This window comes from Saccopteryx leptura, chromosome 1 (assembly GCF_036850995.1).
Source record: "Saccopteryx leptura isolate mSacLep1 chromosome 1, mSacLep1_pri_phased_curated, whole genome shotgun sequence".
In the NCBI taxonomy this organism is placed as follows: domain Eukaryota; kingdom Metazoa; phylum Chordata; class Mammalia; order Chiroptera; family Emballonuridae; genus Saccopteryx; species Saccopteryx leptura.
The window spans coordinates 178,309,288-178,337,001 of record NC_089503.1 but is presented as its reverse complement, the minus strand read 5'-3'; the positions used below and the strand labels follow the sequence as shown (position 1 = coordinate 178,337,001).

At 43.7% G+C, this 27,714-nt stretch overlaps 1 protein-coding gene and 1 non-coding gene across 6 annotated transcripts in view; one reads left to right on the top strand and one right to left on the bottom strand.

Moving 5' to 3' along the window:
* Positions 1-27,714, bottom strand: part of SMYD3 (SET and MYND domain containing 3) — a 740,343-nt gene that overhangs the window by 197,616 nt on the left and 515,013 nt on the right. The window lies entirely within an intron of this gene.
* On the top strand, positions 10,941-11,016 carry TRNAD-AUC (transfer RNA aspartic acid (anticodon AUC)). The gene has a single exon. It is a non-coding gene; the product is annotated as a tRNA-Asp (tRNA).

Below are 27,714 nucleotides of genomic sequence, written 5' to 3'. Positions count from 1 at the left end.
AAAAGTGTATTTGGAGATCAAGAAACCAAAGCAAACAGACCCAAACCAACACATCAGCACTGTATGGAAATGTCAGTGTGCATGTTGAAGAGGCAAGTTGACGGTCCGCTGGAAGTGTGCACCTCATTTCAAATTAATCATCACTTGCAGCTGAACGGGGAAAGGCCAGCAGATTGACACTAGATAAAACGGATGATCGCAGTCTTGGAAACAACCCACTCGTATGATGAAACCAGCCTCCAAACACAGGTTAGGCCTGTAGTCAAGTTGAAGAACGTCCAAAACAATCTTGAAGAATCCAGATGTTCATGTGATCACCCACTGATACATTTCCCAAGAGAAAGAAACTTAAACATGCTGGGAAATTCCAAAATGTTTACTATCTGGGACATACTGCATGCAGAGACTTTGCATTCAGCCAACAGGAGGTCACAGTCCTACTGCCTGCTGATGTGGTTAAATCGCAAGAGTTTTGTGCTAACATATACCTTCCCACACCACCCTCCTTTCAGAAAGTGGAGGGAATCACATTTTAAGAGAAAAATTAGAATGCATCAAAAATTAGGGGTAAAAGATAGGGATCCAGAAAACACATGATTAAAAAGAGCTGAAGGAACCAGGGAAGCTCATTAATAATTAGTATCCATTGAATCTTGTGTGCCAGCATCATGCTAAGAACATCACCTATGTTTTCCCAACTTATTCCTCATGTCAGCTGTTAAAATACAGGCTGCATTATTATTCCCACTTTACAAATAAGGAAACTAAGCCTTAGGCTTATTAAGAAACTTACCCGAGATATATATAGGACACTAAACAGTGGAGAGGGGATCTGAACTCCATGTTTCTGATTCCAAAGCTCCAGCTCTTAAGCACCACATGTGAACCTAAAGGGGAAAATGGCCTAGGAGCTGCGACAGCAGTCATACATAGTGGAAACCTTGTCATACGAGAGGGAGAAGAGACTGGTTACTGTCTAATGCAGGGGGTCCAAACTTATTTGTGCTACAGAATCACCTCTGAAACTTAAAAAATATATATACAATTTCCAAGGTCCCACCACCAGCTGCTAATTCTGTTGAGCTACATGGAGGCCAGGCACCTCTGTGTTTATAATGCTCCCAAGGGACTCCAGCGCTCTGGGCTAGCATAACGCACCAGAGTCAGCAGGAGACAGTTTCTCACCCCTGGTTCAGCCATTTTCTGGGCATGGAGACTTGGTCAAGTGTATTTCCTCTCCCAGTCTCAGTTTTTCTCAAATGAAATTGACAAAAGAGTACTTACCTCAAAAAACTCTTCAGAACTGGAGACAATTAGGTAAAATCCCAAGCACGGTGGTTGGCATGAGGTAGGTGCTCCATAATGACACCTTCACGCTTGAAATGCACCCCTGCACCCAGGCTTCCGTAAGCAGACGGGACCAGCTGCCACGGCTGCTTCCATTGCCCTTATGCCCAGCTAGTAGACATCATCCCTCCCATGGAAGTGGCCATGTAATATGAGGACTCAACCTCAAGCCCCTGCCTCCCTCGCCACAGCAATGGGCAATCACCTGACGCAGAGACAGCTGGGAAGGGAGGCTGCGCACGGGCCCTACTGAGCCAATCAGGCTGAGCCCAAAGAGTTCTGGAGGTTGGTCAGGGAGGGACTTTCTTCTTCCAGATCTTGGGGAATGTCAACATGACACCTGACACTCAGAAGTCATTTTGCTACCAAGAGTCTTTATTAAACCATATCTGAAGCCTGACCTCACGCTGTATTTTTGGTGATTTATGCACTAATACGGTTCCCTTTATTTTACAGTTTTAACTGGTTCGAGGTGGTTTTTCTATTAATGAGGCTGAAAGCATACTAACATGCACAGAAAGCATTCTAACATGCACAGAACAAGCTAGATAGGAGGGTAAGCTATAACCACTTAGATAATTTCTAATTGTTCCATCACTTCGCAGATGAGTTATGTCATTCACAGCACTTTATGATGACTGGTTTCTTTAGCGTGGGATGCCCTATCCCCCTTCCCCTCCTAAAACAAAAATACCCTTCTCACCTTTTAGGGCCCACCTGAAATGCCACCTATGTATGCCACAAGGCCTTTTAAGAGGAGCCAGTCTGTCTGTCAAGCTTCGTCTTCTCTCCCGCAAGCACTTTACTGCTCCTCTTTTATCCTCAATTTCACTGTGAATTTTTCTCATGTCTTCCTTCCCTAAATGCAGGCTGTGAACACCGTGAGGCACCATCCCTGTTCTCAGGCATTATTTGCTTTCAGGCAAACTGTGCAGCAAATAGCACAAATCTAGCTTAACTGCATATATCCAAAGCCTAATATGGGGCCAGACATGCTGAAGACATGCAGTAAACTCCCACTGATTCGTTATATGAGAGATGACTAGCTAGTTGGATACGGGGGGGGGAGGAAAGGAACACTACCTAGTGAAGAGAACTGGTATTCTTCTCTGCATTGCTCCTTCCCATGGAGTAGACTCTGCTCAGAGCTTCAGGGGGAGAGAGTGAGGAGATTGGGGAGGCCTGGGGGTCTGAAGAAGCAGGGGCCTGGGCGCTGATTCTTAGTAGCATTGCCACCTTGGCAGTACAACTTCCGAGGAGGCAGAACTGGGAACACAGCCTCATGCAGCTTCACCGGAAGCTCCTGAATCCTGAGTGTGGCAGGGAAGCATCAGAGAGCCGCCAGACCTGCAGAGATGGCTGGCTGACCCCCTAAGCCCCAAAAAGCTTGGTCCTGGGGCTGACCTCAGAGCCTCAAGAGAGAGATTGAGTTTCCACCACACCAGTGGAGAGAGGAAATAGCCAGAAACTGGGTGGCTTTATAGAATAAAATTTAAGTGTTATTTCTTGCACACCGTAGTTTTTGGACTGAGATTTATACCTATTACAATGTCTTAACTTTCCAACACCTAATATTCTGCTGGCAGTTAACAATGCTTAATGCAATGAATGTTTAATAAATTTTCCTGATTTACTTTACAAATATATCCCCATAAACTGTCGTTTCTGACCAAAAAGAACACACACATTGTGGTGCTCTAACAAAGAGAGCATTGGTGGGGTCTAAACTCAAGTGATTTTCTGTGTGCTGCTGGGGGCAGAGAGGATGTTTAGAGACAATCTGTTGGCTGATTGATGACAAAGTCTCACAGCAGCTCCCAACTTCCCAAACCCTTGCGATCAATGGCCCACACCTGCCTACCAGTTGGCCGGGATCAGGGGTGTAGTGTGTTGTGATGGATGGGACTTTTCCTCCATGCAACACTCACAGGTTTGCAGAGAACAGAATCCCATGATATGGGCATTACTTTAAACACTAATCTAACCACCTGAGAATGGAACAAACAGATGGGACAGGCCTTATCCACCTAGAGCTAGGCACATGTAGGAATTTAATAAATATCTGACAGATGTTGACGGTCGGAAGACATAAGACTTTTACCTGAAAGTATGCATACATAGGTAGGGGTAGCTTCAACAAATACAGCCACGCCCAGAATTCAAGAGCCCATCCAAATCAAGGACAGCACATAGAATTAGGGCTGGCTGGCTTTCCCTTGTCCCCATCCATACCGCAAACATCTCCAGGGACACAGCTGGAAGCCTGTGGGAGGGGGACAGAGTAGAGAGGAAAGAGTAATTTCTCAGCCTCAGGTTTGAGTTTCCTCCCACTCCTTCCCAATGTGTAGCGAGATGCTTCTGCCTTTGGATGACAGAGGCTGCCCCAGATTCTGCAGCCCTGACACGACCTACATTCCAGCAAAGGTCTGATTGATGAAATCAGCCCTGAGACTCCATCAGCGTCTGTTCTGGGGAATGTGCACATGGAGCGTTTTTCCATGGGGGTGTTCCAGTCAGCCATGGCTCCCTGTGGACTTCTGAACTCAGTCAGGGCACGGACATGAATCAAAGAGATGACACATTGGCCCTACACCAGAAGACAGTTAATGAACTTATTTAACAATACCAAATATGGAGAAGCAAAGGAACAGAAGGAAGAAGACTGATTTGTTAAAAGACATCTCAGAGCAACTGAGTCACGTGAGTGTAAAAGACACCTAGGGATGTCCCTTGGTGGAGCCCTGGAGGATTGACTTTAGGGATTATCTGCATCTTCCTTTCGGCTCTGTGCTGTGAGCCACAGAGGACCCTTTCTCTCTTCCAGAAGCTTCTGACATATAGTAACAATACTTTGGGTTAGCAATGTGCTTTCCTCTCATGTGACCTCACTTAATCCTAGCTGTGTATCAACAGTGACAGAGATTATTTCCCCTGAGAAAAAGTGAGACATGGCTGGTGAGGGCATGCTGTTGGTGAGGGACTCTGTCCAGGTTACTCGGTGATGCAAGTGGCCCTGCAGGGATGAGGATCACAACCCACAGACATGATTCCTGGCCTTTCCCAGCCCCCAAAGCATCAGTGGCACCAGGGAAATGAGACCTGGAGAGCTGGGCGTATATGAGGACGGAAGAGGAAGTACAAGGTAAGGCATGGGAAAAGGGACCCCACAAGTCAGGGAGTGATCAGATGCTGGGAGCAGCCCCAGCCCCTAGCAGAGGCATCTTCGGTCCTAACCTGCCCTGAAGGGAGAACAGGCTCCTCTGGCAGGCACTCAGACCGGAGGTCATGTGTAGGCGCTACCGCAGCAATGCCCAGACAAACCAACCTCTCTCTGATCCCAGCTGAAAGGTTTGACAATAACATAGTGTGTAGACAAGGAAATCCAAAGCATGGCATTTCTCCAGGGAAAACGTTGTGCTAAACCTGGGCCAAGGCTGCCAACACCTGTGAGCAAGTGAATTCTAAAATGTACAGTCACAGGTAGGCTCTTCCGAGGCCTGGCTCACAGCATTTCATCCAGAGGGACCTGTGGACCAGGAGGTGTCTCACTGCTAACAGCCCTGCTTAGGTGACATCCCACCCCTCTCTCAATCGCCTTTCCAGAGGGAAAGCAGATCATTAATCTTCAGCTAAAAAATACAATAAAACTTCATTTTCTGAGCTCCCAGGGTTTTAAACCTGATAGCTCCTATCAAGACATGATTCGTATTGAACAAATAATTCTAAGCCAGTAACCTAATTACAAACTCATGTCTGAAATAGCTTGATGTCTTCAATTTTTATCATAAATGTGTTTCATTGTTTAATAGCTATATTTCTAGCAAGACACTTGGTGACAACCACAATGAGACACCACTTTATACTCATCAGAGTGGCTCATATAAAAAAAATGAAAACTAACACCTGTTGGTAAGAATGTGGAGAAACTTGGATGCTTACACACTGCTGGTGGGAAGATAATATAGTATAACTGATGTAGAAAATAGTTTGGTAGTTCCTCAATGAACTAAATGAAGAATTACCACGTGAACCAGCAATTCCACTTCTAAGTGTGTACCTAAAGGAATTAAAATCAGGATCTAAAATAGATGCTTGTACAATAGATACCTGGTATAAATAGACACTTGTACCAATGCTCATAGCAGCATTATTTCACAATAGCTAAGAGGTAGAAACAACCCAAATGACCATGGACAAAGGAAGAGGAAAACAAAATGTGATATATATGTACAATGGACTATTGTTCAGTCATAAAAAGAATGAAGTTCTGACACATGCTACAACATGGATGAACTTTGAGGACATTATGCTGAGTGAAGAAGCCAGACACAGAAGAACAAGTACTCTAATGATTCCACTCACATGACAGAGGTACTTGGAACAGTTAAATGCAGAGACAGAAAGTATGTTAGAGGTTACTGGGGGCTAAAGAAGCAGGGACTTGAGTATGATTGCTTAATGGGGTAGATCTATTTGGGACAACAAGAACGTCTCAGAAATAAATAGTGGTGATGGTTGTACAACACTATGAGTGTAATTAATACCACTGAACTGTACATTTAAAAATAGTTAAGATGGTAAATTTTATGTTATGTGTATTTTACCACAATAAAAACAACCAATTAGGCCCTGACCAGTTGGCTCAGTGGTGGAGTGTCGGCCCAGCGTGTGGAAGTTCCGGGTTTGATTCCTGCCAAGGCACACAGGAGAAGCACCCATCTGCTTCTCCACCCCTCCCCCTCTCCTTTCTATCTCTCTCTTCGTCTCCTGCAGCCAAGGCTCCACTGGAGCAAAGTTGGCCTGGGTGCTGAGGACAGATCCATGGCCTCCATTTCAGGCACTAGAACTGCTCTGGCTGCAACAGAGCAACACCCCAAATGGGCAGAGAATCGCCCCCTAGTGGGCTTGCCAGTGGATCCTGGTCGGGCATATGTAGGAGTCTGTCTGCCTCCCTGCTTCTCACTTCAGAAAAATACAAAAAATAAATAAATAAATACAACCAAATGTAAAACCAAAACAAAAGGGAGACTACGATAACGGCATACTCTGTTGTCATAGAGTTTTCTTCTAAGGTAGAAAAACACAGGATAATGATAATATTCATAACGGTGCTACATTAGCTACATGTGTATACATAGTATTTATTCTATACCAGAAATTGTTTTCAAGTGCAGTACATATATTAACACAGATAATCTTCACAATAACCCTTTGATGTAGGTTCTGTTATTATTCCCATTTTTGGGAGGGTTTTTTTTTTGTATTTTTTTTCTGAAGTTGGAAATGGGAAACGAGGAGGCAGTCAGACTCCCGCATGCGCCCGACCGGGATCCACCCAGCACGCCTACCAGGGGGTGATGTTCTGTCCCTCTGGGGCGTCGCTCTGTTCCAACCAGAGCCATTCTAGAGCCTGAGGCAGAGGCCACAGAGCCATTCTCAGCGCCCGGGCCAACTTTGCTCCAATGGAGCCTTGGCTGCGGGAGGGGAAAAGAGAGACAGAGAGGAAGGAGAGGGGGAGGGGTGGAGAAGCAGACAGGTGCTTCTCCTGTGTGCCCTGGCTGGGAATTGAAATTATTCCCGTTTTTAAGTTAATGATGCTAAGACACCTAAAGGTTAAATAACTTTCCCAAGGTCACACAGCTAATAAGTGGCAGTGCCTGGATTAACACTCAGGAAGTTTGCACCCAGAATCTATACTTTTAACAATTAAGTCACCTACTGGTATAAAAGACATGTGGGTGAGTTAAAAAACAAAACAAACAAATAAAACAAAGGAGCTTAAGAATAGGGATGTATAAATAATTAGAGGCTAACTAAAATAAGAGACAGATAACAGTTAATGAAACAGACATACTCTGCTTCTTTCAAAATCAAACACTAACTGTTGAATACACAGCAGAGGATTCCACCGATCTTTGAGGCTCACCTGAGTCCCTTCTGGGAAGACCAGGAACCATAAAGCAGAAAGAGTGCTGGACTTGAGGTTATAAAATTAAGTTTTAAGTCCTGGCTTTCTCACATATTTTACTTACTTTTTCATTTAGCAAGTATTTGTAGTCTCTCTGCCAAGCTCCAAGCAATGTGCTGGCTAGTTCACGTAACTGTTTTGAGTTCTGCTATAAAATGGAAGTAATTGTGCCTATCTTACAAGGCTATTATAAAAAGTTAAATAAGATAGGCTGTGACTGTTCTTGACTCCCATTTACACTCAATAATAGTTGACTAAAGACATTTTCTCTTGCTTAATTCCCCAGAATAAAAATTCTTGATAAGGATTAGATAGATGAATCTTGGTGCTTGTTTTTCTAATGAAGGCATTGTGCATGCCAGGCCACAGACAAATATATCCAAACAATTACCTTGTTTTCTCTGCCCCTCCCTGTTTCCTACCCTCAAGCCAGCCAGATGGTGACACATACTGGGACACTGAAGAGTGTCAGTTCTTTTCTATTCTTCCCAGAAGAGATGGGAAGAAGAGAGGAAGAAGAAGAAACAAAACCAGGATGAGAAGATAAGAGATATTACTTCTTTCCCTTTTTTGCCTGTGGGGCAGGAGGGGCTATGGTCTGCCAGGGGCTTCCATTCTCTCTAGAATGTCCCAGAGTGACAACCACGCTCCAAAATAAAGATAATGGAAAACTTCTCTAGACCTTCAAAACCCAGCCCTGGATCCCCCTCCCCTGGGCCACCACCATATGCACATTTCAGTTACAGTCTTTTAGTTTGCAACATGGCCAAAACAGTTATTAAGGAGGTTCATTTCTACCTCATTCACTAATGAAGATAACAAAGCCTACAGGCATTGCCTTGACCATTCATGATTGCTGGATGTATCTTGTCTAGGAAACTAACATTCTGGAAGGCAGAGAACACGACTAATATAACAATATCTGTGATTATCTGTTAACTTCCTACTTGGTTTATACAGTGTTGGAAAACAAAAACATTACATTCCTTTGAAAAAAGACTTTATACCTACTGAATGTCTAGATCAGTGTTTTTCAACCAGTGTGTCGTGGCACACTAGTGTGCCGTGAGACTTGTCAGGTGTGCCATGGGGAAATTAAACATGGGTCCCCAAACTACGGCCCGCATGCAGGATTCGGCCCGCGGAGGCTATTTATTCAGCCCACCGCCAGCCACCTCCATCTGAACATAAACATTCCCCTCACATTCCCTCCAGCTATCAGCGACAGGAAGAGTGGAGGCACAGGGAAGGCTCACTGACCAATCACCTTCTAGGATTCATCCTGACCACTAGCAATGAACCAATAGTAGGCCACCTCTCATCCACACCCAGGAAGGCCCCCGCTCAGGCTGCCGTGCACTTGTCATTGTGTGGCCGTGGCGAGTAGTTGAAGCTGCTACTCCTCCCCATGGTCCCGATTTCTAATCCTGGTCAGGACTGGAGGTAAATGTTTCCACCACTAGATGAAGCCTCAGCCTTAGCTGGTTATGTCTATCCTGATGGTGTATATAGATAGTTGACCTTTTTCTTTTTAAAAGAGGCCCCCGCAGAGGGTGATATACAATGCATCACAATGTTATCTAACTTTAAAGCTAAAGTTTGCTGATCTTCCTTTGGACAGTTTTTGGCTATCTGTTGCCAAGGAGTTCCCCATTCTGGCCAACAAAGCTATTTTGACATTGCTCCCGTTTTCAACCACATATCTATGTGAGCTGAGCTTCTCAAGCTTGACTGCGATAAAAACTAAAAACAGAGAGAGACTGAGAATTGTTGAGGAAGAGCTTCGTGTGTGTCTTTCTACCATTCCTGCCAGGATATCCCTTTTGTGTTCATCGAAACAGGCCCAGGTTTCACACTAAGTGAGTATAAATACATTTAGAAACTATATTATTAACACTGTGTTAGAGTGTCATTTTGTGTCATTTTGGTAGGTGGTGTGCCCCAGGATTTTGTAAATGTAAAAAATGTGCCGCGGCTCAAAAAAGGTTGAAAATTACTGGTCTAGATAACTTAGAGATAAATTTCACCTAAGATTTTACTTAATTTTTGAAGTCTTATGGTAGCAAGGCAAAGGCCACCAATAAACAACATATTTATCTTATTTCACCTGTGTCTTTTGAAATGAGCCCCTTTGACAGAGGGAAGCAAGGTTGATGTAAATAATTCTCCTGAGCTCAGCCAATAGAACCATATTTAGAATTATATTTGGCCAGCTCAAAACATTGCCTTCCAACCTATTCACCTGACTTCACTGTAAAGTGTTAGTGTGAATTAAATGACATCTTGGAAAGTGTTGCTTCTGACTAGTGAGGAAGTTTTATTTCAGTAGATGATGAATTGCACCAAAGAGAAAAATACGCCAGGCGAGTCCAAACATGTTTGCCCACCTACAAATTTGGTTCCCATAGCACTTCCTCCACATGCCAACCCCTCTTCAACTTTATCGGGTACAGATGTTTTGAAAGTTTATACTTGCTCTAGGTACAATGAAGGGGCAATGTGTAGGTTCATTCTAGACACCAAAGGATAAGAGGAAGTCATGTTCTGAAGTCGGTTTTTACATCAGCCCCCTTGTCAGCATCCGAGAAACCTCCTGGTTTGAAATGTGGTTTGAAGACAGAAATGAAACGCAATAATTCCACACAGCAATGACACTTTACGGGAAAGACAGAAATTATTTTAAATGTATTTTATGACTCTCTTTTGGACTACAAATGGTAATCAAACACAGGTTACTTCTCTGAACTGGTAACACTCAAACATGAAGACCCTACAAGAAATAACATTCACAGGGGGTCCTCCACAGAGGCAGCATCTCAGAGCACTGAACGGGTCAGGATGAGACCGGGTCCTCTGGGTCTCTATCACCTTTCTCTGAACAGAGGGATTCACACAGAGGCTCTCACAGTTCCCTTCAGCTCTGGTCTGAATGATGTCCCAAAATGTCAAGATCAGCTGGACACCTCCCACACTCCACCCAGAGTCCCTATACTTCTGGTTGTATCTGCTAGACCCAAACTCATAATTTTTGAAAAAGCACCAAATTAATTGTAGAGAAAAACAGCAGAGCAAGCTCACTAAGACCATGCCAGGTGTGAGGAAAGACTCCAGGCTCAAGGGCAACATGATCACCTTGCAAAGCAGCCCCCATAGTTGGTCCCATTGCATGGCTCCAACAGGAACATCAGTTTCACATGTAAGTGAGTTGTAACCCATCAAAGAGAAAAGATGTGTGAAAAGGAAGGGAGAGAAGAGTGGAGTTACAGGTGAGGAGGGTTGGTGGGCAGGCAGGTGAGGAGGGTTGGTGGGCAGGCTTCACGAAGAGATATGCTAGAAGAATAGAGGGAAAGATGGTAAAGGGGCGAAGAAATACCAAGTTAAGATGTGCGTTCATACTGAACTGGTACCAGAACCGGAGGTGTAAAACAATTCTATTATACTCAGGCTCTCATACATACTTCCTTAAGCTTTGGGGTATCCTAACAGAACACAAAGTTCTTATCTGCTTCTCAAACCCATGGTGGGGCAGCAGGCATATCCATGCCACTACAGTGCCATCTAGTGGAGTGGTGGGACTAACCAATACTGTTAGATATAAGTCCATATTGAAAATATTTCAAGGCAGGCCCTGGCCGGTTGGCTCAGCGGTAGAGCGTCGGCCTATCGTGCAGGAGTCCCGGGTTCGATTCCTGGCCAGGGCACACAAGAGAAGCATCCATCTGCTTCTCCACCCCTCCCCCTCCCCTTCCTCTCTTTCTCTTCCCCTCCCGCAGCCAAGGCTCCATTGGAGCAAAGATGGCCCGGGCACTGGGGATGGCTCTGTGGCCTCTGCCTCAGGTGCTAGAATGGTTCTGGATGCAACAGAGCGATGCCCCAGAGGGGCAGAACATCGCTGCCTGGTGGGCATTCCGGGTGGATCCCGGTCGGGCGCATGCGGGAGACTGCCTCCCCGTTTCCAGCTTCGGAAAAATGAAAAAAAAAATTTCAAGGCAATAAATATAGGTGACAGAATGTATCACTAAGAAATATGTACAATATAAGTTCAAATGTTTTTCTTTCCTATGGGTTACTTCCTCTTAGAACAAGTGAAGCATAACTCTACATTCCACATTCCAAAAGATCCATCCCCCAATCTTTAAATCATCTCAGTTATCAACTTTTTTTTTTTACAGGGACAGAGAGAGAGTCAGAGAGAGGGATAGATAGGGACAGACAGACAGGAACAGAGAGAGATGAGAAGCATCAATCATCAGTTTTTCGTTATGACACCTTAGTTGTTCACTGATTGTTTTCTCATATGTGCCTTGACCGTGGGCCTTCAGCAGACCAAGTAACCCTTTGCTCAAACCAGCAACCTTGGGTCCAAGCTGGTGAGCTTTGCTCAAACCAGATGAGCCCACGCTCAAGCTGGCGACCTCGGGGTCTCGAACCTGGGTCCTCTGCATCCCAGTCCGATGCTCTATCCACTGTGCCACCGCCTGGTCAGGCTCAGTTATCAACTTTTAATGAAAATAACCACTGCCCTTCTAACAATATATAACTAACTTTCCTATTTTTTTTCTGTTTTTCTAATGGCATCTATTTTAACATTAGACAGAAAGATGCCATGGGACATGCTTATAATGAATATCACATGTATAATCATTAAATACTTATACATATTAGTGTGAGTTCTGAAAAGCAACATAGGATGAGGGGAAAAGCACATGCTTTGGCTCAGATCTCTGGTGAAATCTGGATACCACTGCCTACCGAGTAACCTTGAACTTACTGAATTTCTCCAGCCTATCTCATTCCTACCTATAGAATGGGAACACCAATATTAACTACACAGGATTGTTGTGAGGTTTCAATAAATACAGGTATGCCAAACAGCCAGCACAGGGCTGACAATGAGGCAGTGCTGAGCATACATTAATTATTCTCCTGCCCTTTCCAAAGAGAGCCAGTAGAGAAACAATCCCATTTCAGTCGATCCACCATGATAAGCTTCCCCATCTCTTATCTGTTTGATAAAAAATCAAAGATGAGGGAAGGAAAAGCCTCCAAAGATTATGATCCCCCCACCCCAGTTTCCAGTTGAAAATCAATTCATGAGCGCTAGGGTGAGGATGGAAGTCTGCCAGCCCCATACTTGGGAGAGTCCACAACACACTTGACTTTAATTCATGTGTTCCATAATCCTGTGGGTTAAGGGGCCGTAAAAGTTGTTCTGGTTTTTCTTATACTTCAAAGGAAGCAATTTAATGGCCATGAATTACAGTCCCCGATTACATTGTAACTATGAAATGCAACTGTTCTAGTTTGATTTCCAGCCTGGCTTCCTCACCAAAGGAACTTCAAGGAAAGAATTTAAACAAAATAACCTTCCCAGGCTCTCATCCAGCTTCCCCATGCCGCAGACTCGAGCCTTGGGAGCCTACGACTGCGTGTACGTACAAAGGGTCATGGGCTTGGGGCCTGCACCAGCGTGGACCATAGGGCTGAGCCCGGCGGGAACAACCCATAAAAAGAGGACACAGTAAACAGTGTTCCCTCGGGAGATCTATGGGTGGACAGATGTTACCAGAAATAATTTTTTTTTAAAGGGGGAAAATAATCAAAACATTTAAATGGAGGAGAGACACATTTAAAATGTGAGAAAAGAAAGGCTTCCCAAATGTGGGCTCTTCCTATCTTTTTACCATTTTTTAGCCGGAGAGGGCAAGCCTAGAATATTCCCATAGCCTGAAGGCTTTGTAGAGAAAGTATCCATTTTTCTCACAGTAGCACAAAGTCAATGCTTATGGCTGGGAAGTGATCGCATGTGGTGGAGAACACTATGCTTGGAACTGGAATTAAATTCGGGTTTCTAAACCAACTAGCTGTCTGGCCTTGGAAAACATCCCTGGACTTTAGTTTGCTCCTGTGAAACAGGGGGAGTCGCCCATCTCTGAGGGGCTGCCATGACACTAGCTCAGAGAATGTAGGAACAAGGGGGCCCCACTCTGCATGGCAATGGGGTACAGTGAAGCTGGGGCTGTAGGCCACTTTTCTGCAAAGAGTCAATATGCCACAGTCTAAGGAAGTAAAGAAGCACCTTTATGATATTACAAAAGTATAAGAAAGTCTCTGCTCACTACAGAATTCTTTTGCAGAGAATCCTATGAAAACTTCAAAGAAAGGAGATGGGAAGCCAGTCCTTCAAACCTACCATCAGTGTCGTTCACGACCATTCCTGACCCCATCGTTGCATTTGGGGTACTGGCCTGGGTCAGAGGTCAGAGTGTACATGTCCTGATAGTTGAAGATGTTTCACCTCAGTCACCTCCACCCAGAGCAGGTCTCTAGGCTGGACGTGGCGTTTGAGAACTGAAGTGTCCCCAAGTTCTGTGAGCAGGGTTTATGCACTCTAAGAAGAACTAGGGACTTCAAGGGTGAGGGAAAAGAGACAGATGGGATGTTGAATGCACATCTGGGAATCAATTCTTCTACAATGGTTTAGGGTTGCTTTAAAAAATAAAGGCTGTGCTTTGGTTGTTTGTAAAAAAAGCACAAACATGCTGTGGTTGCTAAAAGAAATCTAACTATATGCAATGGTCCCGCAAGGTAAATTTTAAAGTTGTTGGAGTGAAAATATACTTTGTAGGAAAAACAAGCCTTGCCATTCTACCTTCTGACCAGAGAGGGACGGGGACAGGAAGGAAAGGGGAAGGAAAAGGGGGGGGGGATCTCACTAGAGTTCAAAAAAGGGGACTAAACACAGAACATTTGGTAGCAGTAAATACCTAAATAAGTAAGTAAACACCCTAAGGAATTGAAGCTCCTGTGTGTGTGTGACAAAGACAGAGAGAGGGACAGATAGGGACAGACAGACAGCAAGGGAGAGAGATGAGAAGCATCGATTCTTTGTTGCAGCTCCTTAGTTCTTCATTGATTGCTTTCTCATATGTGCCTTGACGGGGGAGGGAGTCTACAGCAGAATGAGTGACCCCTTGCTCAAGCCAGCAACCTTGGGCTCAAGCCAGTGACCACTGGGTCATGTCTATGATCCCACATTCAAGCCAGTGACCTCAGGGTTTCGAACTTGGGTCCTCCAAGTCCCAGTCTGACACTCTATTCACTGTGCCACCACCTGGTCAGGCAGAATTGAAGCTCCTTAATTAACCAGATTCACATGTGTGATATTGTGGGTTTTTTATAGAGCAGAGATGGAAGAGTTAGGGGAAGAAAATGAGCTAAGAAAAGAATGAAGCTCCCAATTCTGGGTTTTTATCCAAAATAACTAAAATTAGAATCTCGAAGAGATATTAGCACTCCTGTAGTCACTGTGGCATTATGCACAGTGGCCAAGATGTGAAAACAATCTAAATGTCCACCAAAGGATGGACATATTAAAAAATATGGTATGTACACCCAGTGAAATAGTTCTTAGCTTTACAGAATAAATTCTTGCCTGACCAGGTGGTGGTGCAGTGGATAGGCATTGGACTGGGATGCAGAGGACCCAGGTTAGAGACTCCGAGGTCACCAGCTTGAACATGGGCTCATCTGGTTTGAGCAATGTTTACCAGCTTGAGCCCAAGGTCGCTGGCTTGAGCAAGGGGTCACTCAGTCTGCTGTAGCCCCCCGGTCAAGGCACATATGAGAAAGCAATCAATTAACAACTAAAGTGCCGCAACAAAAAACTGATGCTTCTCATCGCTCTCCCTTCCTGTCTGTCTGTCCCTATCTGTCCCTCTCTCTGACTCTCTCTGTTGTCTCTGTCACAAAAAAGAAAGGAATTCCTGCAATATGCCACAATGTGGGTGAACCTTGAGGACATTATGCTAGGTAATTTAAGCCAGTCACAGAAGGACAAATCCTGTATGACTCCACTTCCACAAAGTATCCAAAGTAGTCAAAGTCATAATAGCAAAGAATAGAATGGTGGAGGTCAGGGCTAAAAGAAAGGGTACTTGCTAATCAATGGAGATAAAATTTCGGTTTTGAAAGACAAGTAAATTCTAGAGATTTGCTGTAGAACGATGTGTCTATAGATAACAATCTTGTATTGTGACTTTAAAATCTGTTAAAAGGATAGATCTCATTTGTTTTTATTAAAGAATGGAAGAAAAGGCAGGAGGTAAGACAAGAAATACATCCCAGGGAAATCTTTTCTCAGAAGTGAGAAACAAGAATTCTGAAAAATTACAAGTAAGCAGTCAATACACAAGTTATTCCCCATGTACAAGAGCATGATTTTAATACAAAAAAAGGGGGGGGGGTGAGGAAGTACAAGTCATCGTCCCTTCCATGACTTATAACAAAGTGATGACAGAGCTTACACAGTGACAATAGGAGACACAGCATAGCGACACCACTCAGTGATGCTGTCCTGGGATGCTGGGGGTCCGGAGCGGGCATTAACGGGACAGCAGCTGTGATGATAAGGAAGTCCTTCACTTCTCTCAGCCTTTCCTTATGTGTGCACAGGGCAAGAGAGGAAGGTGGAAACTTGCAGGGCTTCTCAGGCTTGCTGGTAATGAAGGACCACAGGCGACGCTTAGCTGCCCGGCCACGTGCATCTCTGAGAAAGAGTGGAGATCACCCCTTACCCATATGCGCTAGGCCTGGGCTTGGAATACATCAGTTACACTTGCCAGTCTGGTGTCTAAGGGCTCTTTATGCATTCTGTAACTCTACATAAATAAGAAATGCAGGTGGGCCTCCGTGGACGCCGGCACTCCTCTGAGCTGAGGGCTGGCTAAGCCTGTTTCTGGGAAGGAGGCTGCCTCTGGCCTCCCCTCCCTCAGCCCACTAATGTTTCTTTGCTCAGAAGTGTGCTGGGACCCGGAGGGGAAAGGGTTGTATGAATGCCGCCCCTCTTTTTCAAATTTTGAAAAGCAAAGACTAGCAGCTCTGGCAACAAGGAGCCTTCAGGAGTAGCTGCACCTCTGAAGTCTCCTGCCCTTTCTCCAACCACACAGGAGGGAGCTGTCTAATGAGGAGCTGTGAGGGGAAAACAAAGCAGTAGTGTTCGCACAGCACAAGCTGTTGCCAAGTTTATAGGTTTCCTTCCCTGTGAATGCCAAAGTCATTTGTTTTGAAATGAAGAACCTCTCCTTTGCCCTCAGCATCCCCATGAAGAAATTAAACCACGGGATGGGTTCTGTTTGGGCCTGCAGAGTGTGGGTAAGCATGCTGAGCTACCACCCCTTAGACTCAGAGGAGAAGAGTTTGGACTCTGGAGTCAGAGACCCAAGTTCAAGTGCCATCCAAGCCACTTGCTGGCAGTGTCACCATGGGCCAATCATTGAGTCTCGGTTTCTTCTCCTTAGCTGAAAATTGAGGAAGCCAGGGTTGCTATGAAATGCCTAGTGCCTACATAGTCAACACTCAACAGATAATAACTATATAAATGGCAAAACTAATAAAACATCCGTAAGAGTGTAACTCGGGCTACAGTGTGATATCACACTCAAAGCACTTTAATGAAGCATCTGACACAATGATCACGATGCCCCAGACGGTGGAGGCCAAGTTCTAAATGCTTTGCAGACCCCTGTGATGAGGGGAATGCCACAGGTGGAAAGCCTGGAGGATGGGTCTGGGTTGTTTTTGGTGCCGAACATCCCAGAGCTAGAGGACTTCATTGACCTACTCTTAAGTGTCCTTGCCATTTCTTGGAAGATTCTGCGACCCTAACTTTAAAACATTCTCATCTAAACTTGAGTCTTCACACTTTTTGAAGTCATAAAAGTATTGATGAATAAATATTTTCCCTCAGAACCTTGATAACTCTGTAACATGCATCTGTGTACATATACATATACACATATACACATATACATGAAAGGGTAACAAAGTAGAAAATACACTGGTTTGTATCTATAATATGGTGGATAAAATCTTAGAGTCCAAGTGAGACCACTACTTCCATTAGAAGATGGCAGGAATCTCAACCTCTTGCTCAGGTATTAGTATTCTCATTATTGAAAAATAAAAGGGAAGAAACATTAAAAATACCTTCAGAGGCCCCAGCCAGTTTGCTCAGTGATAGAGTGTTGGCCTGGTGTGCCGAAGTCCCAGGTTTGATTTTGGGTCAGGGCACACAGGAGAAGCAACCATCTGCTTCTCCAACCCTCCCCTCTATCTCTCTCTTCCCCTCCTACAGCCATGGCTTGATTAATTCGAGCACATTGGCCTTGGGTGCTGAGGATGGCTCCGTGGAGCCTCTACCTCAGAAACTAAAAATAGCTTGGTTGTGAACATGGCCCCAGATGGGCACAGCATCAGCCCCAGATGGGGGTTGCCAGGTGGATCCTGGTTGGGGCACATGCAGGAGTCTATCTCTCTATCTCCTCTCCTCTCACTTGGAAAAATAAAAGAAAAAAATACCTTCAGAATATTGTTGTGACCCCAAGAAGAACAACTAGGATGAAGGGGAAGAAGCTATTGAGAGGTGATGGTGTCTCATATAAGACAATTTATATTATAAAGCTTGTTATAAAGATCCCTTGGTATTATCCCCAATAAAAATAAGAGCTTGACATAATAACAAGAAGAATATTAATAAAAACAATGAGATGGTACCTGTGGGTATTATAAGATGCTTCTCTCCTTTTCTGCATTTCCAGTGGGAAAGAGAATACAAAATCATACTTTCTATTTGGAGCAACAGTAAAAATATATAAAATAGATGAAAAAAATGGGCTTTTAAAAACTGACCTCTACTCTTTTCTTTCCTAATACCATTTTATGTGTAACTCATCACATACAAATCACTTAACTCTGCAATAATAATGATTAACATCTATTCCCTAATTTACAAATACATGACGAAACCAAAATTCTTCCCAAGAAAAACTTCTTTGTAAATGAAGATGTTACTACCATTTAGCTTAGGCTCTGAATCAAAGGTAGAAAATGACAAATTGAAAAATCTGTCTTTATGAACAGGTTGCATACCTTAACTCTGCAGATGGGTAACCTGGGTGAAATCGCATTGTCCTGTTTCATCATCTATTGATACTTTCATTTCTCCTCCTCCTCACCTGTTCACTACCAGACTCACATTAGTGATGCAACTTCTCGATACAGAGCAGTGAACTCCAGCATGAGATACTCACCAAGGGTTGTGCTTAGCTTTTGATCCTTAACAGAAATGCCCACTAACACAAGCAACCAGATCAACAGAACCCAACAATGTCAGTAACATCGTTTATTAAACATAACTTAATGAGCTCCTTCTCAGTTTTCTTCATGTCCTATTATATTGGTTCACTTAAAAATGAGTTCTTGAAAGAGAAATTTGAGTGTGTTTTTGGCAAACAGGTAGCTGAATGATCTTTGCCAATTCATTGTATGAATAGTTATGAGGAAGAAAATCCAAAGAGGAAAGAGAAAGGGAGATAAAGGAGAGTTAATTTTCTCATTTTAAAATACCCATCACAAAAATTTTTTAGGTATTTTTCTGAAGCTGGAAACGGGGAGAGACAGTCAGACAGACTCCCGCATGCGCCCGACCGGGTTCCACCCGGCACGCCCACCAGGGGCTACGCTCTGCCCACCGGGGGGCGATGCTCTGCCCCTCCGGGGCGTTGCTCTGCCGTGACCAGAGCCACTCCAGCGCCTGGGGCAGAGGCCAAGGAGCCATCCCCAGCGCCCGGGCCATCTCTGCTCCAATGGAGCCTCGGCTGCAGGAGGGGAAGAGAGAGACAGAGAGGAAGGAGGGGGGGTGGAGAAGCAAATGGGCGCTTCTCCTATGTGCCCTGGCCGGGAATCGAACCCGGGTCCCCCGCACGCCAGGCCGACGCTCTACCGCTGAGCCAATCAGCCAGGGCCACAAAAATTTTTTAGATTAAAAAGAAATCGTATCCATGCTGAAGGTTTGGAGGTCTAAGGTAACTGTCCCAAAGCATAGCCATTAGAAAACATCATATACTATGATATGTTCCTTAGAGATATAAACTTTGTATCATCCATTTAGATATTATGTATTGAAGACCAAAAATATTAGGCAGGAGAGGGTTCAGAGAAGATGGCTTCCCCAAGGCAAGCTGTGTTTAGCTCAGTTTATCTGTGAGTCTCCTAGGAAAACTTTGGAGAATTTCTGTCATAGAAAGAACATGCAACTTTCTCCCAGAATCATGAGACTAGCAGAGGACTGGCAAGGTCACCTTGTCACCACATATGATCCAGGGGAAGAAAAGCCTGGCATTGCATTTGGACTAGAAATCTGCATTTTAAGCAGGATTATAAATTTAAATACCTAATGGATGCTAACAAAATAGATCCCAAATACATGCACATAATTAGAGGTCCAAGAAACCTCAAAACCTTCTGATCTGATCTGACCCAAATCTCTCATCTCATAGATGGGGAAATCAAGGCCCCACGAGCTTAAGTACTTGTCCAAAGTTGAGAACCAGCACTCAAATGTCTTCTGCCCCCCATCTGTTACTTACCACTGTTTCTACATTCACTTTTCCTACTCTGCCTGGGCTCTGGCTTACTTGAACTAAAACACCAGTGGTTGGTGTCAGTCCTCAATAAGACAACTTAAAGTTTACGAGTAGTAGCTTAGCAGGGTCAGAGAGTGAGCGCCACAGGTCTGGCCCAGGTGTGTGAGAAATTTAGAAAAGGGATGGAAGAAAGAGGGTTGAAAGCCACCCGGACCAGTGTTTATGCTCTGGATGAAAAGCTGTACTTGCCAAGACCACAGTGTGAGCTCCTATGAATTTAGAATGCTGAGAAGTGGTCAAGAAAACAGCAATAACCTCAGAGACTAGAATCCAATAATGCTGCACTCTTCGGCTGAACTTGTGTTGCCTTCTGACACAGCCATCTGCTTCTAAGCACAGAGGTCTTTAACTATGAAAGCCACTGAATTATAGCATGGTAATTCACACAGGGGGCTTTGGTCTCTAGCAATTAAGGTGGTTTGGGGACTCACAGGACTCACTGAAACCTACATGATCACATATCATCTGTCAGAAATTCCTCCTCCTGCTTAGTTCACATTTGCTCTATTACATAAACTTAGTGCCCCCAAGGTCTCCACTTCTCTCCCTGCAGGACCGAACACCCAGTAACAGAGCAACTCATCTGACACCCAAATGAGTCCACGTACAGACAGCCGTAGCAGCCATTCGCATGCGCTGCCCCAGACTGTGGATGAATCGCGTGCTGGATGTCAGAATGAAACAGGGACACCAGCTAGTCTCAAGCACTTTCCTAGGTTTTCATCCATCATGAACAGCTACAAGGAAGGGAAATTCCTCTCATTTTTGTTTTCTTGCAGGGAAAAGCACCCAAAATGGAGAGTCCTAAGCTCCACAATGTATAAGAAAGCATTGAAAATCACACACAATGTAAACAAGGACCCAGGGTACATTTTCAACTCAAATGACTTTCTTTCCCACTGTGAGACCCACATTTGTTAGCCCACTCTATCACAAGTGCATGGGATTATAGATGACGAGTCGGAGCTTCCCTGGGAATAGGGAACAGAAAAGTCACTGGGCGTTTCCTCCTAGCAGTTGTGCCTATGTTTGTGCAACAGACCTTGCAACTATTCTCTGGTTTAAACAACGGGCACTGCCATGTCTATCTCTTCCCTGGCACAAAGCCTTTGCATTTCGTCATTTCACCTTCCAGGAGACACTAACAGTTTTGGTAATCACCTCTATCAATAGCACATACAAGTGTCCCTCTGTGGTAAATGCAAAGTCGAGGAGAAAAATAGGATTTGCGTAAGGGCCACCTGCCCCATCCCTGGGCCCCTCCGCACACAATCATTTACACACAGGTGTTATTTCCTTCAAGCTAACACCCTGGCAGGAAAAATGCAGAAGGAAAATCGATTCTGTCACATTTGTTCTGATCTTTGATTACTATACACATGTATACCTCCCCACCCACCCCAGCATGCATGCAAGAAAAGGGCAACAAGGTCCTGGAGCACATTGTAGGTAAGTGATTGACAATTCTGGGCCCTGAGAAGTCTATTATGTTTTCTAATTCACATCAAGAGGAAACACTCTACCGTCCACGCGTTGTGAGCGCTGTCTTCACTCTTCTACACCAGAGGACCATGTTTAATATTTGTAAGAAATGAACCGATACAGAAATTACATTTTCATAAGAAAAAACGCAGGAATCAGGACTATTTTCAAATGTGCCAGGAAGATAGATTACATTTCACGGGCTTTCTGTGTGTGCTCTATACTCAAGAAAACTGTCATGTCAGAATCTCTCCTTCAACAACTAGAGCTCAATTTTTTACTCACCTGCGTAAGTTTATTATGTAGCTACAGTTACTATAAGATTTATAAACCATAATATAATAGTTATTGTTTTGATACTAAATTTATTTAATTTTGGATTTGTGGGTTTTATATTTTTATTATATATATGTTTTTTTACTAGGACGATTTAACAATGAAATCTTCCCAGTGCACTCAGGCTGAGTTCAAAATGACTGATGGGCAAATCACAGGCATAGAAGGACAAGTCAAGGATGAGATAGTTGGGCATGTTTAGCTAGAAGTACCCACAAATATATTTGGGTGAAAGTGAATGTATGAGGATGAGGAAGATGGCACTGAAATCACAGACTGTACACAAAGAGATGACATATTTTCTTGCCTGACTCTGTTCCATCACATTGGATGTCCACATGCTGGCTTTCTGAGAACAGGGAGATGGAAAATTCTACCCAAGAGGCCTTCTGGTCTACAGATTGTTTATAATATCTTATTCATATTATCTCATAAATAGAAGGGGGAAAGATACAAAAAAAATACACTAGCTAGAATTCAAAGAAATTTGAGAAATTTGGCTTTCATCAGCAACTTCACAGTTAAGAGAAAGTATGTCCTCAGCAACAAATTGTGAAGTGTGACCTGTTGAGTTCCCAGTGATCAGAAAACACTGCCCTGTGCTTCTTGGAGGAACGGAGTCTCAGGAAACAGTGTAGACTTTACACCAAGAGACAGGCTTACTCCTGACTCTCCCACTTACTAGCTGGTTAACCAGTCACATTACTAACCTTTCAAAATCCCACTTTCCTAGTGTGTTAAATGAAAATATGACAAATCTTTCGTAAGACTACTGTAAACATTTTAAGAGGATTATTTATTTATAATGGATGTTTAATAAAAGCTAGTGTCAGGCCTTGTGGCCTTCAATAGATATCTTCTAATTTCTCACTAAAGTACCCAGTAAGATCCATAGAATCCAGCCACATTACTATGAACTAAAGATTAGAAAAGAGCCCATCAGTTTCGTTAAAGTGCAGCTCCAACAGATGAGGGTTCTAGCTTCTAATGCAGCGGTTCTCAACCTGTGGGTCGCGACCCCAGCGGGGGGTCGAATGACCAAAACACAGGGGTCGCCTACCCGCCGGGGTCGCGACCCACAGGTTGAGAACCGCTGTTCTAATGCCTGGCAGCATTCTGAAATCGAAGTCCCAGAGGCTAGAGCACTCCTCTACTACCCTGGAAGCGGCGTCCTGAGCTCCTCACAGCCGGGCAGACCCTATCTATGAATTGGCGGACACAGATCAGAAACAGAAAGCATTAATATGGGCTCTGTACAGTACAGGAAAGGGAACCTGATGCTAAAGTGAAATGTCTGAAAATGTTTCAACACAGGAAATGGAAGACATCCTGTCCTCAGTGGAGCCTGTGGAAGAGGGGCAGGGACCAGGGAGCACAGGAGCTGGCTAAGGCTGAAGGAGAAAAGAAAAGGACACTGAAACGACCTTCATGGACAAAACTATATTCTGCAAAGAAGTTATGGAGAAACAGTTTCACCAAAGTGTGGCCTTTCAGGGCCCTCCTATAAGTGGACTAGCACTACAAGTGGTAGGGATGGGGAGTGCCCAGTCCTTTCATGTTTTTGTAAATTATTCAAAACCTAATATATGGAGGAGAAGGTCAAGATGGCGATGGAGTAGGTGGACGTTCCAAATTACACCTCCCAGAAACAAAGTGGATTACAATTTAATTTTAAGAACAATCATCTGGAAAAACCAAGTTTGGGCTAAACCAAGAGGAATCCATAACCAAAGATCACAGAAGAAGCCACACTGAGACTGGTGGGAAAAGCAGAAACATGAAGAGGCTGTCCAACTCCCAGGAGTGAGCGGCAGCCCAGAGAAATTCACATGAAGGGAGGGAAGTTTCCCAGAGAGGGGAGGGTCCTGCAGCCCCAGAGCCTAGAAGAGGTGTACAAACAGTATTCAGCTGCAAAACAAACCAGGATACTGTTTGCAAGAAAAACACAGATTTCCCAAACCCAGGATTCGTCTTAAAGGGACCGTGCAGAAAACCTCTTTCACAACCACTCCCTGGGGCTCCAGGGGATGGGGAGAGCTGAAAGGACCAGAGTAGCAGGAAGAGAGTGTAATCTACGAGGCACAGGGAGAAACGCTTTGAGGGACAGCCACCCTAACCCCTGGGCTGAGTCATTATCCAAATCTAAAGTGAATATTTTTCCTGGAACCAGCAATACCAGCAAAAGGAAGCAGGTCACCAGCCAAACAGAAGCTCTCCTGCTGCAGTCAGAGCAAAGAATCACTTAGAAGCAGGGAGTCATCAGGGATACAGTATTGAATGCTGAGATCTGAGCTACATCACCACCCCCACATTGCTGAGTGCTCACCAGAGGGCAGGCAGTGGCAGGACGCAGGTGCTTGGTTCCACCAGTGGGGGCAGAAGCCAGGGCTGGGGGCAGGCTGTGGCCACATCCCAGGCACCAGTACAGTCCTATCCATAGGGGCAGAAGCCAGGGGCTGGCCTCGGCTGCAGATGGGGAGCACAAAAGCGATCCCGCCTGCAATCTCACCCATGGGGGCAAGGTGGAAGCCAGGGAACCAGCTGAGGCTTGCAGCTCCAGCATACAAGCCAACGCTTACAGCCCAAATGAATGAACACAGTCCCGGACATGGGGGCAGGGCAGAGGCTGGAGGCCAACCAAGGTTTGCAGCCCGGGCACGCAAATGCAGTCTTGCCTGCAGAGGCAAGGCGAAATCTGCAGCAACTGTGGTGGTGGGCTGGCACCGGCAACGCCTGTGCCCAAACGCCCAAAGCAGCGGCAGAGGGGTGGTTGGCCTGCAGATGAACCAAACCTAGGGAACACAGAAGCCACACCCATTGGACTCCTCTGGCCACACTCTTCTTATACACAGACAAAATGGGAAGGCAGAGAAATGCAACCCAAATGAATCAAAAAGAGAAATTCCCAGAAAAAGATCTGAATGAGATAAAAATAACCAAATTACCGGATGCAGAGTTTAATATAATGATTGTTACGATGCTCAAAGAGCTTAGAGCAACAATAGGTGGACATAACAAGCACCTAAATAAAAAGATAGCAAGTATAAAAAAGGACATTGAAATAATAAAAAAGAACCAGTCAGAAATGACAAATACAATATCAGAAATGAAGACCACATTAGAAGAAATTAAAAGGAGGATGGATGAAGCTGAGGATCAAATCAGCGATTTAGAGGACAGGATAAACGAAAGCAAGGAAGCAAAGCAGCAAAAAAAAAAGAGGCTCAAAAAGTTTGAGAAAACTCTAAGAGAGCAATGTGACAACTTGAAGAGAAATAACATCCGCATCATAGGGGTTCCTGAAGGAGTAGAGAAAGATCAAGGGATAGAGAATTTGATTGAAGAAATCATATCTGAAAACTTCCCTAAATTGATGAAGGAAAAAGTCACACAAGTTTAAGAAGCACAGAGTCCCATTAAGGATGAACCCAAAGAGGCACACACCAAGACACATCATAATTAAAGTACAAAAATTAAGAGATAAAGAAAGAATACAAAAAGCTTTAAGACAAAAGCAGTCAATTACCTACAGAGAAGCCCCCATAAAAATGACATCTGACTTCACAACAGAAACATTAGAGGCCAGAAGGGAATGGCAAGAAATATTCAAAGTAATGCAAAACAAGAGCATACAACCAAGACTTCTCTATCTGGCAAGGCTATCATTTAAAATTGAAGTAGAAATAAAAAGCTTCCCAGACACACACACAAAAAAACCTCAAAAAATTCATTACAACCAAACCAATGCTATAAGAAATGTTAAGGGGCCTGCTGTAAAGATAACAAAAGGGGAAAAATCTAATAAAAGAGAAATGTAGATTTAAAGAATAAAATGGCAATAAACAACTACATATCAATAATAACCTTAAATGTAAATGGATTAAATGCTCCAATCAAAAGATATAGGGTAGCTGTGTGGATAAGAAAATGGGACCCATACATATGCTATCTACAAGAGACCCACCTCAAAACAAAAGATACACATAGACTGAAAGTAAAGGGATAGAAAAAACTATTTCATGCAAATGGAAATGAAAAAAAAAATGCTGGGGTAGTAATACTTATATCTGAAAAAATAGACTTTAAAACAAAAGAATAAAGAAGGTCACTACATAATGATTAAGAAAGCAATCCCTCCCTGGCCAGCTGGCTCAGTGGTAGAGCATCGGCCTGGCATGCAGAAGTCCCGGGTTCGATTCCCGGCCAGGGCACACAGGAGAAGCGCCCATCTGCTTCTCCACCCCTCCCCCTTCCTCTCTGTCTCTCTCTTCCCCTCCTGCAGCCGAGGCTCCATTGGAGCAAAGATGGCCCAGGCGCTGGGGATGGCTCCTTGGCCTCTGCGCCAGGTGCTAGAGTGGCTCTGGTCGCGGCAGAGCGACGCCCCGGAGGGGCAGGGCATCGCTCCCTGGTGGGCGGAGCATCGCCCCCTGGTGGGCGTGCCAGGTGGATCCCGTTCAGGCGCATGGGGGAGTCTGTCTGGCTGTCTCTCCCCGTTTCCAGCTTCAGAAAAATACAAAAAAAAAAAAAAAAAAAGAAAGCAATCCAACAGGTAGATTTAACTATTATAAATATCTATGTACCTAATATAGGAGCACCTAAAATATAAAGGAGACTTTGATGGATTTAAGGGCGAGATCAACAGCAATACTATAATAGCAGGGGATTTTAATACCCCACTAACATCACTGGATAGATCCTCAAGAAAGAAAATTAACAAAGAAACGGCAGACTTAAAGGACATACTAGATCAACAGGATTTAATAGATATCTTCAGAACCTAACACCCTAAAGAGCAGAATATACATTCTTTTCAAAAGCTCATGGTACACTCTCTAGGATAGACCACATGTTAGGACACAAAATGAGTCTCAATAAATTTAAGAAGATTGAAATTATATCAAGCATCTTCTTGGATCACAATGGCATGAAACTAGGAATCCACTGCAATAGACAAACTGAAAAACACTCAAAACACTTGGAAACTAAATAGCATGTTATTAAATAATGAATGGGCTAACAATGAGATCAAGGAAAAAATAAAAAATTTTCTTGAAACAAATGAAAATGAACATACAACAACTCAAAATATGGGACACAGCAAAAGCAGTACTGAGAGGGAAGTTCATAGCATTACAAGCATACCTTAAGAAGCTAGAAAAAGCTCAAATAAACAATTTAACCTTGCATCTAAAAGAATTAGAAAAAGAACAGCAAGTAAAGCCTAGAGGAAGTAGAAGGAAAAAATAATAAAGATCAGAGCGAAAATAAATGACATAGAGGCTAAAAAAAACTATACAGAGGATCAATGAAACCAAGAGCTGGTTCTTTGAAAAGGTAAACAAGATAGATGAATCTTTAATCAGATTCACCAAGAAAAAAAAAAGAAAGTACTCAAATAAATAAAATTAGAAATGAGAGAGGAGAAGTAATAACTGAAACAGAATAAATACAAAGGATTGTACGAAAATACTATAAAGAACTGTATGCCATATAATTAGACAACCTAGACAAAATGGACAAATTCCTCAAAACATATAATCTTTCAAAAATCAATATAAAAGAATCAGAAAACCTAAACAGACTGATTTCATCAAATGAGATTGAAACAGTAATCAAAAAACTCCCAACAAACAAAAGTTCTGGGCCAGATGCCTTCACAGGTGAATTTTACCAAATATTCAAAGAAGAACTAACTCCTATCCTTCTCAAGCTATTTCAAAAAATTCAAAAGGAGGGAAGACTTCCAACTCCTTTTATGAGGCAAACATAATACTGATTCCAAAACCAGGCAAAGACAATACAAAGAAAACTATATAGACCAATATCTCTGATGAACTTAGATGTTAAAATTCTCAACAAAATATTAGCAAATCTGATCCAGAAATACATGAAAAAAATCATACCTCATGATCAGGAGGGATTTATTCTGGGGAGACAAGGCTGGTACAATATTTGCAAATCAATCAATGTGAGTCAACACATAAACAAAGAAAGGTTAAAAATCACATGATAATATCAATAGATGCAGAAAAAGCATTTGAAAAAATCTAGCACCCATTTATGATTAAAACTCTCAGTAAAGTTGAGATACAGGAA